Source organism: Ursus americanus, chromosome 3, assembly GCF_024610735.1.
Source record: "Ursus americanus isolate L20-20 chromosome 3, mUrsAme1.1.p, whole genome shotgun sequence".
NCBI classification, from domain to species: Eukaryota; Metazoa; Chordata; class Mammalia; order Carnivora; family Ursidae; genus Ursus; species Ursus americanus.
The window spans coordinates 55071407-55085653 of record NC_142129.1 but is presented as its reverse complement, the minus strand read 5'-3'; the positions used below and the strand labels follow the sequence as shown (position 1 = coordinate 55085653).

Sequence of the window (14247 nt, the reverse complement as noted above, 5' to 3'; positions counted from 1 at the left end):
AAATGATTGCCTTTATTGAAAGGTTTGTGTTATTCAAGATGACTTGTAAAGTTTACTCAATCTTCCCTAGCAAGGGAAACAGGAAATTCCAGAGAACACTAGACTCAGCAAACCTATAAAATCTGAGAAAGCAGACCATTATTTCTGGAGACATTTCACATAACACTTTGGGAAGCAATGACTAATTAGTTTTTGGTCTTAACAATAGCACTTTCAGAGCCTTTTTTTTTTTCCTTTTCCTTTTATAGCTTTCATATTAGGAGAAGAAGGAATGTAGCTCTGAATGATGAAATATTGGCAACGTATGCACTTGCTTCTCTGTAGGAGCTCAACTCTTTGATCCTTACAATTACCTTCATTGCCTGGCTGGCATTAACCAGCTGGAGAGTAACAACCGATTGTTGCAGGCACGACAACATCCTAATATGCTTTGCCTCTAACAACTATTTCAAATTGAAGGCTCTGTTCTATTCCTAAATTTGTCTTGTAGTAAGATAAGCCCTTAAAGGAACATAGGTGCTTGTTCATGCCCAGAGCCTCATCTTTTCCAGGGTAGGACCTTGCCTAACTACCCACCTGCAACTGCCAGTGAATACTTCATTATTAGCAGGGGTAAAACTTACTCTGAGTTCTCTAAGGGTAAATATTTGCATGTTAAATCTCCTTTTCTCATTTCTCTTTTCTTTCTTTCCTTTCCCTCTTTTATTTTTTAAATTGCTCATTCTTGTTCTTTCATTTTAGAATGTCACTTACCTCTATCTATCTTAACTCAGGCAATCTTCCTTAACTCTTTTTTCTGCCTATTTCACAACCAGTCTACCTATCCCTGAATCCCAGTAGCTCCATCTCTACTATAATCTTGCCGATCTTGGCCTGTACTGTGGGTCTTCGATTATTACAATAGCTTTCTCATTGATCTTGCTTCTGCTACAAACCCCATGGTCTCCAACTTGCCTTAGTTGATTCTAAGACCAGCAGCCCCAGTGAGCTTTTAGAAGTCATACTATGCCTCACCTTTGCTTAGAACCCTCTAGTAGCTTCTCATCTCTCTCAGATGAAAAGCAGAAATGCATTCCAGGGCCTGTAAGAATCTGTGCTTCGCTCACTCTCATTCATCCCCTGCCATTCGTTCCTTCCACCCTGACCCCTGTGCCGAGTTGTGAACATGCCAAGAATACTCTGAAGTTGGTGCTTTTGTACTTGCTGCTGCTCCTTGGTAGATACATAGATCACCTCTCCCAGATATCTGCGCCAGTCTTCAGATCTATGCTCCATTGTTGCCTCCCGAGGCTTTTCCTGACCACTCAGTACAAACTACCAATCCTACCCCTACTACACCCCACCCCACCCCACATTCCCTTTCCCCTTCCCCTGCTTTCTTCACAGCTCTTACCACAACCAGCAGGGGGTGTGTCTTTATTTAGTTGTTTGTAGTCTCTTGCCCCTCATTAGGACATAAACTTCACGGAGGCAGAGAGACTTTATTTTGGAATCACTGTATCACCCCCCCCCCCCGCCCCGCCACCCTTGCCTAGAATAATATCTTCCATGAAGTAGGGATTCAATAAATACTTCCAATTTGTTGAAGGAATAAAACGAATAATAAATTAATACGAATTTGTCTGCTTTCTCCTTTTTATCTTTCTTTTGTTTTATGTCTCCCACTACCACCTCCCTTAATTCAGGTAAGTGCTTAGGTCTCGAGAGTGTGAATTTTTATTTCTCCTTAGTTATAAATGTGTTACCTATCCTTCCATTTTTATAGAAAAGTTCTTTCCATACCACCTCCTTAACTCGGCGAGTGCTTACGTCTCAAGAATATTTTTTTCTCTTTAGTTACAAATATGTTACCCATCCTTTCATTTTTATAGAAAAGTTACTTCCCATTAGATGCTAGTGCTTCTTTTTGTGTTCTCAATTGTAGATAGCCAGTGAAATGTGTGGGAATGTGTGTATATTTAAACTTGTCTTTACAATGTGATGTTTGCAATAAAAACAAAGGGAGATATAGATTACCTCTTTGATACAACTTTCACATGTTGCAGGTAATTCAAGAATTAATGCAAATGCGAACTTGTAGAGGCAGAAATTCAAAATTTCTCTGAACCAAATCATGGAATTCCTATGCTATTTAGATACATTTCCTATGAGTCTGAGAGCCGACATCAAATATAAACTCTTCTCAGTAGGCTAGATTTCTCTTTAGATTATGTTTTCACTGTTAACAGAAATGTTGGGAGAATTATTTCAGTTGCATTCAAGTAAAATCATCTAAGGAACTACCATAAAATAATATTGATAATTTATGAATACTTCTGGGGTGTTAGGAATTCTTTTCTCTTCTCTCTCTTTCTTTCTCTCTTTCTTTCTTCCTTCCTTCCTTCCTTCCTTCCTTCCTTCCTTCCTTCCTTCCTTCCTTCCCTTCTTCCTTTCTTCCTTCCTTCCTTCCTTTCTTTCTTTCTTTCTTTCTTTCTTTCTTTCTTTCTTTCTTTCTTCTTTTTTTTTCTTAAGAGAGGGAGAGGGGTAGGGAAGGGAGGAGGGAGAGGGAGAGAGAGGATTCCAAGCAGTCTCCATGCCCAGCACAGAGCCTGATTGTGGGCTCATGAGATCATGACCTGAGCAGAAATCAAGAGTTGAGTGCTCAACCGACTGAAGCAACCAGGCACCTGAGGAATTCTTCTAGGTATTTCACACATTAGTTCACTTAAATTTTAAATTTGTAACAGTTCTATAATCTAAAGAGTATCATCCTTATTTCAGATCCTTATTTCAGTTTTAGGAAACAGGCTTCCAAGTGATTTGGTTTGTCAAAGACCGTAGAGCCAGCTATGCCAAACTTGGAAGTTGACCCAGTCTGAATTTAAAGCATATACTTATCCTCCTAAACTAGCGTTTCTCAAGATTGTGGACCACAACCTACACTAATAAAATAATTTTAAATTATGATTACTTGCACATATACATATAATTGAAACTTAAGCTTCATTATGTTTTTATATATTTAGTGCACTCTGATATGTTCTATTCTGTTTTAGACTAACCTAACCTTGCCTTGCCATGACATACCTATCTTCTTTTCTCTCCTCTCCTCTTCCCCCTTCCTTGAACCCCACCCCTGCCCCTTTCCTCTTTCCCTCATCCCATCCCATCCTGGTGCACAATCCACTATTTGCCTTTATGATGCACAACCTGTTTTAGAAACTGTTTCTATACGCGTGAAGCACTGTGGATACAAAATGTAACAAAATGAGACTTTAAGGATCCTACAAAGGGCTGAAATAAATTAATGATTAGATATAGTGATCACACAAAATAATATATTAAATGTCAAAGTCTTTGACTTTGTTACTTCTGTGAGGTCACAAAAGTGGGAGAGATTGCTTGGATACTTCCTCTTATATTTTCAAGAGCCCCACCATGATGAAGCCATGATAATTAGGGAATTGACTCCCATAATATGGTCATACCATGTCTATGCAATATTACCATTTATTTTTCCTAGTCTATGACACCAATTTTGATACCTAATCAAAAGCTGCCATGCTTTAATTTTGTGGGTATTTTTAGTACATGTGCTATATCCCCAGTAACACTCTGAACTCCAAATCAAGGAAGGACCAAATAAGATCGTAGCTGTGATGGGCTTTGAAAATGGAGGGCTTAAATACATATAATAAATCCTTGCTGATGTATATATTGCTGCTGCCAATATTATTACTATTCTTTTATATCCCTATGCTGACTTAATAAGTAAACATTAAAAAGCTGCTTTCTGTATTCAAGAATGGAGTTATGTACTGGTTTCAATACTGTATAATACTTGCAATACTGAGTATGACTGTGAATTATGTATCTCTTTATACTTCAACATTAATTTCTTTACCTATTATTACCTAAAATCATTCAGTGTATTCAACAAGCATTTATTGAGAACTTTGTATATATAGAAAGAACACTGTGCCGAAAGAACACCATTGCCTACGTCATAAAGTGAGAATTCCATAGTGTGTCCTTTTTACCTCTCCATCCTCACCTCCTACATAGTCCTACTCACATTCTCTGTGGGCAAGTGCTATTTGAAGGGTCCTGAATAAAGTATGCACCCATGCCTTCTTGCTATTTGTACCCCCTGCCAGCTCCCTTATTCATTCTTCTGTTGAGTAGAACCTTGTCGTTGCGCAACCATTATACTTACCTGTTTTTCTGATAGACTGAACTTTTGTGAGGACGTTTATTTTAACTTATTTATCTTTGGATTTCTGGAGCCTAGTCTGAGGCTTTGCACATGACAGATGCTCAGTAAATGCTGAATTGATGAGTGAAGAAATATTTGTGAGAACTGACATAGGTTTTTCATCACAAGTCTGGTGATGCAAGCTATCCCGTCTCTCAGATTTGTGGCCTTTGTTAAAACATTCTAATGTGCTTTTGTTTGCATCTTCACCTGGAATCAGCAATAAGGCTACTTTCCACTTACTGAACACTGAGGATTATGTTGGAAATTTGAATGTTCAATTTGTGTGCTTGAAACATCTGGAAAGAAGGGTTATGTTATGCACAGGATCAAAATCTGTGGTTATCTAGGCTATACAAACTAGAGTTAAATAAATAATATTTGTACTATACTAATTAGTACTAATAATAGTTATGTGCAATTAATAATATGCTAATAGTAATGGAATACTATTACATGTAATGTAATAGTACTAATAGTAATAAATGCACAATACTTCTATTGATGGTTCTTATTTTCTGAAGATATTGAAGCAATATATTAAAAAAGTAAATATTATAGGATCTATTACTGCTAGAGTCTTAAGTGTACTTGTTCATTCGAAATTCGATTGAAAGTATATTTTTGAGAATTTCTACTTCAAATAAAATTGTGCAAAAATTATTTCTTGATCACCTGTTTCAAATGATTAGGTAAGTAATCTTAATGGGAAAAAGCTGCAGTTGTTGAAAGTTGGTATAATCCTACTAGGAACTCTTGTGAATAATGGTATGATAAATGAGGAAAAGATTCCTCATTCTATTCATTTTTCATTAAAAAATATTCATATGTGGTTGTTTTGTTTTCACACTAATTTCAAGATAGACAGATCTTTAGGACTCCATCTGTTTTAATGATTTTAAGTTGTGGAATTGTCATGTGGGACTACTGATGCCTCACACATACAACAGATATTTCACTTAACTTCTTTGCAAGGAAAAGAATGTAAAACATTTAACATCTGCTAAGGGTGGTTATACCTTTTGAGTTGTAAACTTAGTAGATTATGTTTTGATAAAAATTTTGCATTTGCCAAGTGAGGCTTTATTTTAATATACAGATTATCCTTGTGTTAGCAGTAGCCAGATAATGAAATGTAGATGGTGGTGTAGCATTGTTTATTTATGGAAGAAAGACAAGTTTGGTAGCGGAGAGATTTGATATGACAGAAATAAAACGCATGCTGGTCCTGAAGTTCAAACTCTGGTTCATATCATTTATTGATGAACAAATCTAACTATACTATATATATATATATTCATATGTGTATATATATATATTCATATATATATATATATATATATATATATATGGAATTAGTATAGTTAATGATTCTTTTCAGAATGAGGCTAATGTGAGACTAGAGGGATTTCTAAGGCTCTCTTTAGTGGGACTGAAGGTTTTATTTACTAGCTAAAACTCTGCAGATCTCCTCCTAGCACTGGCAATCCAGTATCAAGTTTTTTGAGCTGATTTTAATTAAAATTGATTTTAGACTCAATTTCACTTCATCTGAAGCTAAAACGATCTGTAGAAAGTAGCCTTTTATGTGTGAGAATAAAAGAAGAATTTTAAAAGAGTGTATGGTTATATGTGTGTGGTATGTGTGCATGTTTATATATGTATAATATATTCAAGAACCTTGAAATAAAGCCTGCCAAAAATATCATACGGCTTTTTTGTTACTGTTGTTCGTTTGAGCTCTAGCCAGAGAAACTTCAGCCAACTAAAGTCAGACTCTCGGAATCACCAGTATATACCTATGTGACCATGGACAAGTCAGTTAAACCCTTTGAGTCTCTATGTGCTCATCTGTAATCTGTTTGTTTGCTTGTTTGTTTTAAATTCCTACCACCAAAATATATGCTTTAGAAGGCATAAAGAAAAAGATTGCAAAAAAAAAAAGATTGCAAATTTCACATGTTGTAGACTTATAGATAATATATGTAACATATATTAGATACTAGGTAAATACATAAATATATATCATAAATATATGTTATATATAAAGTGTTCCTATAGATCACCAGACAAACTCAGTATTAACATGGACAAAGGGTAGGCAAACATGACTCATAGAAGAAATGCAAATGACCAATAAGCATATGATATATGTTTAAGAAGAGATATTAATATGTTACTTTTGTTCACCCTGAGCATTGGTAAAAGCTATTGGGATGTTGGTGTCACTCAGTGTTGTTAATGGAATAGGGAAGTGGGCATTGAGATATATTATTGGAAACGTTTTGGGTACTAATTTATAATTTCTAATTTTTAAATGTGTCCTGGGCAATCAGTCCAAATTTATAGAATTAATTATGGTATGGAAATATTTATACATTTGTTCTAACTCCAGCATTATAGGCTTTTTTTTATATTCACAAAACAATTGGAGAAGGGTTAAGTTATGATATATCTATCATTAGAATGGGATAGAGACATACATCTAGACATGGAAAGGTCTAAGACAGATTGCAAAATTGAAAAGAAATTATATGCTATATATATGTTGTGTGTGTTTGTGTATATATATATATATATATATATATATATATATATATATATATATATATATATAGAAGAGTGTGTCTGGAAGGATACACAGCAAACTCTTAACAGTTGTTAGCCCTGGGATACTGAGTTACTTACACTTTTTATTCCCTAAACTTCTAAATTGCTTTAACTTTATGGGGCTAAACTTTTAATAGTATTTTTAAACCAACAGAAGTTCTAAATTATCCCTGCCTACATCACAGCAATGTTAGGCTCTAAGGGAATCAGTGAGTGCAAAAATTACTTTTGAAGACTGCAACAACCACACAAAAAGTGTGTGCATGCATGCTCCTACTTCATCCTTAGTATCTGGACTTATGTTGAATATGCATCATATGTGATTTTGGGTGAGTTTAAAAAATAGCCCCATTTAACAAGTGGTTAATTTATCCTGCATGGCTCATTATTTATTGGATCTGTTGGTTTTGAATAAGGCTAAGTATTTCTCTTCTGGTAATCCCAGAGAATTAAAATGGGAAGGATGCTAGGAACAGGAGCTTTTTCACTCCCTCCATCTCTCATTCTCTCTCTTTCTCCGTGACTCTGTTTCTTCCATTCTCCCTCTTTCTTCATCCCTCATTTTCATAAATTCTAAAAATAGTTTTATATAAATACTGGAAGCAAATTATAGTTTGACTTCCTCATAGTAATGTTGTTAAGCTTTGTAATGTTTAAAATTGGTTAAATCAAGGCAACAAATTAAGCCCTGGCTGGCTGTCAATCTTACTATAATCTCTCACTTATTCAAAGACTCAAAATCTTTTACCCATTTCATTTCTACTTTATCAGGTTCCCAACAGCCTCTGCACCAAAAGTGATGATATGCCCACTACTACTTTCCTCTTCTCTCTTCTACGAAATCCCGGGCATTTCTTGGTCCAACAACTTGAGAGGTCCTACCCCTCATTACTACTGTTTTCTGACAGGAGACCAACTGAGAAATCAGTTTAGGGGATTGAGACCAGCATTTAAACACAAGATTGAAAGTATTAGAGTGGGGGCGCCTGGGTGGCACAGCGGTTAAGCGTCTGCCTTCGGCTCAGGGCGTGATCCCGGCGTTATGGGATCAAGCCCCACATCAGGCTCCTCCGCTATGAGCCTGCTTATTCCTCTCCCACTCCCCCTGCTTGTGTTCCCTCTCTCGCTGGCTGTCTCTATCTCTGTCGAATAAATAAATAAAATCTTAAAAAAAAAAAAAAGGAAGTATCAGAGTGCACACAACACATAGTAAGAAAAATATCATTTATAAAGCTTTGGATTCAGATAGAGAGCCATCTCTGTCTCAGTTTCTCTCAGATGCTGGTAATTCTCTAAGCCTAGCATCTGTGCTTGCCGTAATTGACAGATATGACAAAACGTGTAAAACTCTGTAATCTATGTGACCCTTTTTCTTACTGCAGCCTCATATGGATCTTTTATGAGCCTTGGTCATCTTATATTTAAATACTGCCTATCCTGAAAGCTGCTTGACCTTCAGTCTTCCTGATTAATGTTTTTTAACTGCATTCAATGTGTCAGGGGAAAAGAGATCTTGCTTTTGGTTTCAACTTTCCTACTCCTTGCTCTTGGAGTCGTTGGCAGCAGGTCAATGAATTTCTCTGGACCTTGTTCCTCCATCTATAGAATGGATATAGTGATATCAGATTTTCTTAAAAGCTGGAGGAGTAACCCAGATCATGACTCCGTCGTTTCCAGATCTACCATTTATATATCTAAGACCATGTCATTCTGTTGCTCATAGCAACATCATAGGCTCGTTCATGTCCAGTGCTATGTAGAGAGCCAGTCTTTTTTTTTTTTTTTTTTTTTTTACTGTAGTACATCACGTACACCCACATCATCTGTCAGCTCTTATTGTAATATTTTACTTGGGCATTTGTCATTTGTCTTTCTCTCCATTTTAGGTTTACCTTTACATTTTATGAATTTTTAATATTTTAGCACTTATTGGACAATACAGGATGTTAGATTTTTAAGTATATATATTTAGAAAGATTTAATAGTAATCAAATGTGCACATATATGCACATGTAAAATCTATATTTTGGGGGACACCTGGGTGGCTCAGTCGGTTAAGCATCTGCCTTCGGCTCAGGTCATGATCCCAGGGTCCTGGGATTGAGCCCCAAGGTGGGCTTACTGCTCAGCCAGGGAGTCTGCTTCTCCCTCTCCCTCTTCTCTTCCCCCTGCCCATGCTCTCTCTCTCTCAAATAAAATAAAATCTTTTAAAAAAAATCTATATTTTTTTCAATGCTGTGGTATGACACCTCCTTGGAAATAATATGTTGTGATTTATCTCAGCTTTTACTTTTCCAGTTGCATAATATAAGTTGCAAATTATCTTATATTCCCAAGACATTTTTCGATATTCACCTGTTTTGAGATGAAGATCTCGGGAGACTTCATTTTAGAAACCTGAAACAAGAAGGCAAATTATACCAAGGTTCCACTCTTCATCCATCCATCCTCTACTGAGAGAGGAACTTACACAGTTACAAGAGCTATAGCAACACAGGGGAAATTAATTTTCACAGATTTTCAATTCAGGGACTCTACAAAATGAGAGCAAACTAAAGATGATGGATGACCACCAATGATTATGTTAATGCACACTGATATCATATACAGGATTTCTTTCCCATCAACATTTAGCATTTTCTACCACTGTGTTAGCTATGAGGATTGGATGAGAAAAACTGTAATTTTTTTTTCTCTGTCGCACTTATCCCTCTTAGAAGATACATTACTTCACTTCATGTAGCCTTAACATTCACGTTGATGCTTGTAAATAAGAAATTTGAGGCAGCAGAAAAAGCCAGGCACACATTTTTCCTCTAATTGCTAGCCTATTTTCCAGAGCGGAGGCTTGTATTTCTTGTGATCATGGTAGCTCATCCTCCCTCCCTCCCACCCCTGCTTTGTTTAATGTATTCCTGTGCTCACCTTCATCTCCATTAGGGGGCCCACAATCGGTTGAGTACTGTGAGTTTTCAATGGAAATATGAAAGCCTGCATTATCTGAAATGTATAGTTCTCAGAGTAATCTGAACTAGACTATGTCTATAATAGGTTTTATCCTTTTGAGTGGAAGTAGCTGACACCATACTGTCACTTTGCAGTATCTATTTATAATTCTCTGTGCTGTAGTACCATGGGAAAGCTGTATTTTTTTCCTTCTCTCTAGAGTTTTCAGTGGTCATAGAGTCAAGACAGTGTCTGGTTAATTAGCAGCTGGTTTGTCCACGTCCCCAGAGGCTCCTTCAGTTCCAACCCAGCCACAAAAGTACAGCTTCAAACTAGAGAAGGTGACTTTGATGTGGGGCTAATATGATTCACAAGGGGCACATTTGGGGATTCAGCTACAGTATATGCCCCAGGCACCCAGACTAATGGCTGATTGAGTCCTCATATCCGAATTATTCTCCTAAACCAACACAACTCAATGGGAGCCCAGATTTGCTGATACAAATTCACTTTCACAGAAATGAGATAGAATCTCAGTAATCACTGACTAGCCAGGGATGGTAAAGTCCTACTTCACCTAAAATGGTTTATTGACTTGAGATTTTTTCTGAAAGAAACTCCTCTCATTGCATTTGATTATAAATTTTCACAGAGAAAAGATAAGTTACAGTTCATTAATTTTGTGTTCTAGGACATCAGGGAAATTTTTTTTTCCAGTTTTACTGAGGAATAATTGACGTACATCACTGAATAAGTTTAAGATGTACAGTGCGATGATTTGATTTACATATACAGTGAAATGATCACCACAGTAGGTTTAGTTAACATCCATCAGCTCATATAGATAGAGTAAAAAGAACAGGAAAAAAAAAATTTCTCCTTGTGATGAGAACTCTTAGGATTTACTCTCTTGTAACAACTTTCCTATGTGTTGGGCAACAGTGTTACTTTTGTCATCCTGTTGTACATTATATCCCTAGTACTCACTTGTCTTCTAACTTGAAGGTTGTACCTTTTGACCACCTTCATATAATTCCCGCCCCCCACCCCCTGCCTCTGATAACCACAAATCTGATATCTTTTCCATGAGTTTGGCAGTTTGATTGTTTATTAAGATTCCAAATTAAGTGAGATCATATAGTATTTGTCTTCCTGTGTCTGTCATTTCATTTAGCATAATAGTGGCTTCAAGGTCCATCCATGTTGTTGCAAATGGTAGGATTTCCTCATTTTTTGTGGCTGAATAATACTCCATGGTATGTATATACCACAACTTCTTTTTCCATTTATCCATTGATGGACACTTAGGTTTCCATGTTTTGGCTACTTCAATAATGCTGCTATGAGCATGGGGATACAGATATCTTTCCAAGTTGATGTTTTTGTTTCTTTGGGATATATTTTCAGAAGCGGAATTGCTGGATCATATAATAGTTCTGTGTTTTAATTTTTTGAGGAGCCTTCATACTGTTTTTGGCTGTGTCAATTTAGAATCCCAGCAACACTGCACGACCCTTTTTCTCCACATCCACACCAGCATTTTTTATCTCTTGTCTTTTTGGTGTTAGCAATCCTAATAGATGTGACATGATATCTCAGTGTGGTTTTAATTTGCATTTCTCTAATGATTTGTGATGTTGAACATCTTTTTATGCACCAGTTGTTTGTTCGTATATTTTCTTTGGAGATATATGTTTAGGTCCTTTGCTCACTTTTTAATTGGATTTTTTTTGTTGTTGTTCTGTTTTGTTTTTACTATCGACTTGTGTCAGTTCTTTACATATTTTGGATACTAACCCTTTATCGGATACATGATTTGCAAACTTTTTTTCCCCCTCATTCTGTAGGTTGTCTTTTCACTTTGTTGATAGTTTCTTATGCTGTACAGAAGCTTTTTAGTTTGCTATAATCCCACTTGTTTATTTTTGGTTTTGTCGCTTGTGCTTTAGGTGTGATTCCTAAAAATTCATTACCAAGACCCATGTCAAGGTGCTTTTTTTGCTGTTTTCTTCTAGGAGTTTCGTGGTTTCAGGTCTTATATTTAAGTCTTTAATCCATTTTGAGTTAACTTTTGTGAGTGGTGTGAGGGAGGAGTTTCAGTTTCATCCTTTTACATGTGAATATCTAATTTTCCCAGCACCACTTATTGAAAAGATTGTCTTTTCCCCCATTGAGAATTCTTGACTCCTTTGTCAAATATTAGTTGAATGTATATACATAGATTTATTTCTGGGCTCTCAATTGTTTTCCCTTGTTCTCTCTGTCTGTTTTTATACCACACTGTTTTAATTACTATAGTTTTATGATTTTGCTTGAAATCAGAAAGTGTGATGCTTTCTGCTTTGTTCTTCTTTTTTAGGATTTCTTTGGCTATTCAGGGACTTCTGTGGTTCCATATAAATTTTAGAACGTTTTTTTCTATTTCTGTAAAAAATGCCATAGGAATCTTGATAGGGATTGCATTGAACCTATAGATAGCTTTTGGTAGAATTGACATTTTAACAATATTAATCCTCCCAATCAGTGGACACTGGGTATCTTTCTATTTATTTGTGTCTTTTAAAAATTTCTTTTATCAATGTCTTACAGTTTTTAGAGTACAGATCTTTCACTTCCTTGGTTAAATTTATTCCTAAGTATTTTATTGTTTTTGATGTTATTGTAAATGAGATCGGTTTCTTCATATCCTTTTCACCCAAAATTTAGTTGTTGGTGTATAGAATTAGTTGTGATTTTTGTACGTTACTTTTGTATCCTGCAACTTTACTGAATTCATTGATTAGTTCTAATGGTTTTTTGTTGAATCATTAGGATTTTCTATATAAACAATCATGTCATCTGCAAATAGAGGCAATTTTACTTCTTCCTTTCTAATTTTGATACCTTTTGTTTCTTTTTCTTGCCTGATTGCTCCAGCTAGGACAGTTTTATGTTGAATAAGACTGGTGAGATTAGGGATCCTTGTCTTGTTTTTTATCTTTTTTTTTTCTTTAAATACACCTCTCTTGTCTTTTTTTTTTTTAATTGAAATACAATTAACATACAGTGTTATGTTAGTTTCAGGTGTACAGTATAATGATTCTACAGTTCTGTACTTTGCTCATCAACATAAGTGTAGATCTTGTTCCTGATCTTAAAGGGAAAAAATTCAGCCTTTCACCATTGAGTATGGTATTAGCTACAGGCATATCATATTTCACTTTTATTATGTTGAGATATGTTACTTCTATGCCTATTTTTTTAAAAGTGTTTTTATCATGAATGGATGTTAAATTTTGTCAAATGCTCTTTCTGTGTCCATTGAAATGATTACATAATTATTTTCTTTCATTCTATTAATGTGACATATCACATTTATTAATTTGCATATGTTTGGATCATCTTTGCAGCCTGGTAAATCTCACTTGATTATGATCAATGATCCTGTAGTTTTCTTTTCTCATTGTGTCTATGAGTTTGGGAGAATTCCCTCCTCTTCAGTTTTTTTGTAATAGTTAGAGAAGGATTTGTGTTAATTCTTCTTTAAATGTTTAGTAAAATTTACCGGTGAAGCTATCTGGTGGTCCTGGGCTTTTCTTTGTTGGAAGATATTTGGTTACTGATTCAATCTCCTTATTAGCAATTGATCTATTCAGATTTTTTATTTCTTCCTGATTCAGTGTTGGTAAATTGTATGTTTCTAAGAATTGTTCCACTTCTCCTAGGTTGTCCAGTTTGTTGGCATGTAGTTCTTTGTATTAGCCTCTAACGATCCATTGTACTTCTGTATCAATGGTATGTCTTCTTTTTCATTTATAATTTTGTTGATTTGGGTCCTTTCTCTCTTTTTTTGGTTAGTCTAGCTAAGGTTTTGTCAGTTTTGTTTATCTCTTCAAAGAACGAACTCGTAGTTTGGTTTGTCTTTTCTATTGTTTTTGTGTTCTCTATTTACTTCTGTTCTAACATTTCATATTTTCTTTTCTTCTGCTAACTTTGGTCTCAGTTTGTTCTTTTTCTACTTTCTTAAGCTGTGGAATTAGGTTAGTTGGGATCTTTCTTACTTATTAATGTAGGTGTTTATTCCTATGAACATCCCTCTTGGACTGCTTTTACTGCATCTCACAAGTTCTGGTATGTTGTGTTTCCATTTTCATTTGTCTCAAGAAAGTTTTTTATTAGGGGAAATTATTTAGAAATTTAATGTAACTGTATTTTCTCTGACAGAAAATTAAACTGAGAAGACCAACTGAAGAAGTCTCACCTTCCTAATAAAACCAGATTGAAAACTAGTTATGGTACAGGGAACACATAGATATACATCAAAGAAGGGAATGGAGTTAAATAAATAGGAAATAAGCACTAGTGTTATCATTGAGGATAATTTTTTAAAAGTCTTGGCTTTTCAAGTGCTAGTTATGGTTAATTTTTAAAAACACGTTATTTTTAAAAAAATATTTATTTAAGTAATCTTCACACCC

At 35.3% G+C, this 14247-nt stretch overlaps 1 protein-coding gene and 1 long non-coding RNA gene across 11 annotated transcripts in view; one reads left to right on the top strand and one right to left on the bottom strand.

Annotated features, from left to right (window-relative positions):
- The window catches only part of HDAC9 (histone deacetylase 9), a 726671-nt gene that overhangs the window by 137316 nt on the left and 575108 nt on the right, over positions 1-14247 (top strand). The window lies entirely within an intron of this gene.
- LOC148110397 (uncharacterized) overlaps positions 1-14247 on the bottom strand; it is a 31837-nt gene that overhangs the window by 3282 nt on the left and 14308 nt on the right. Inside the window, exon 2 of the long non-coding RNA XR_015723949.1 lies at positions 9200-9241. This is a non-coding gene — a long non-coding RNA (uncharacterized LOC148110397). The remainder of the gene's footprint in view (positions 1-9199; positions 9242-14247) is intronic.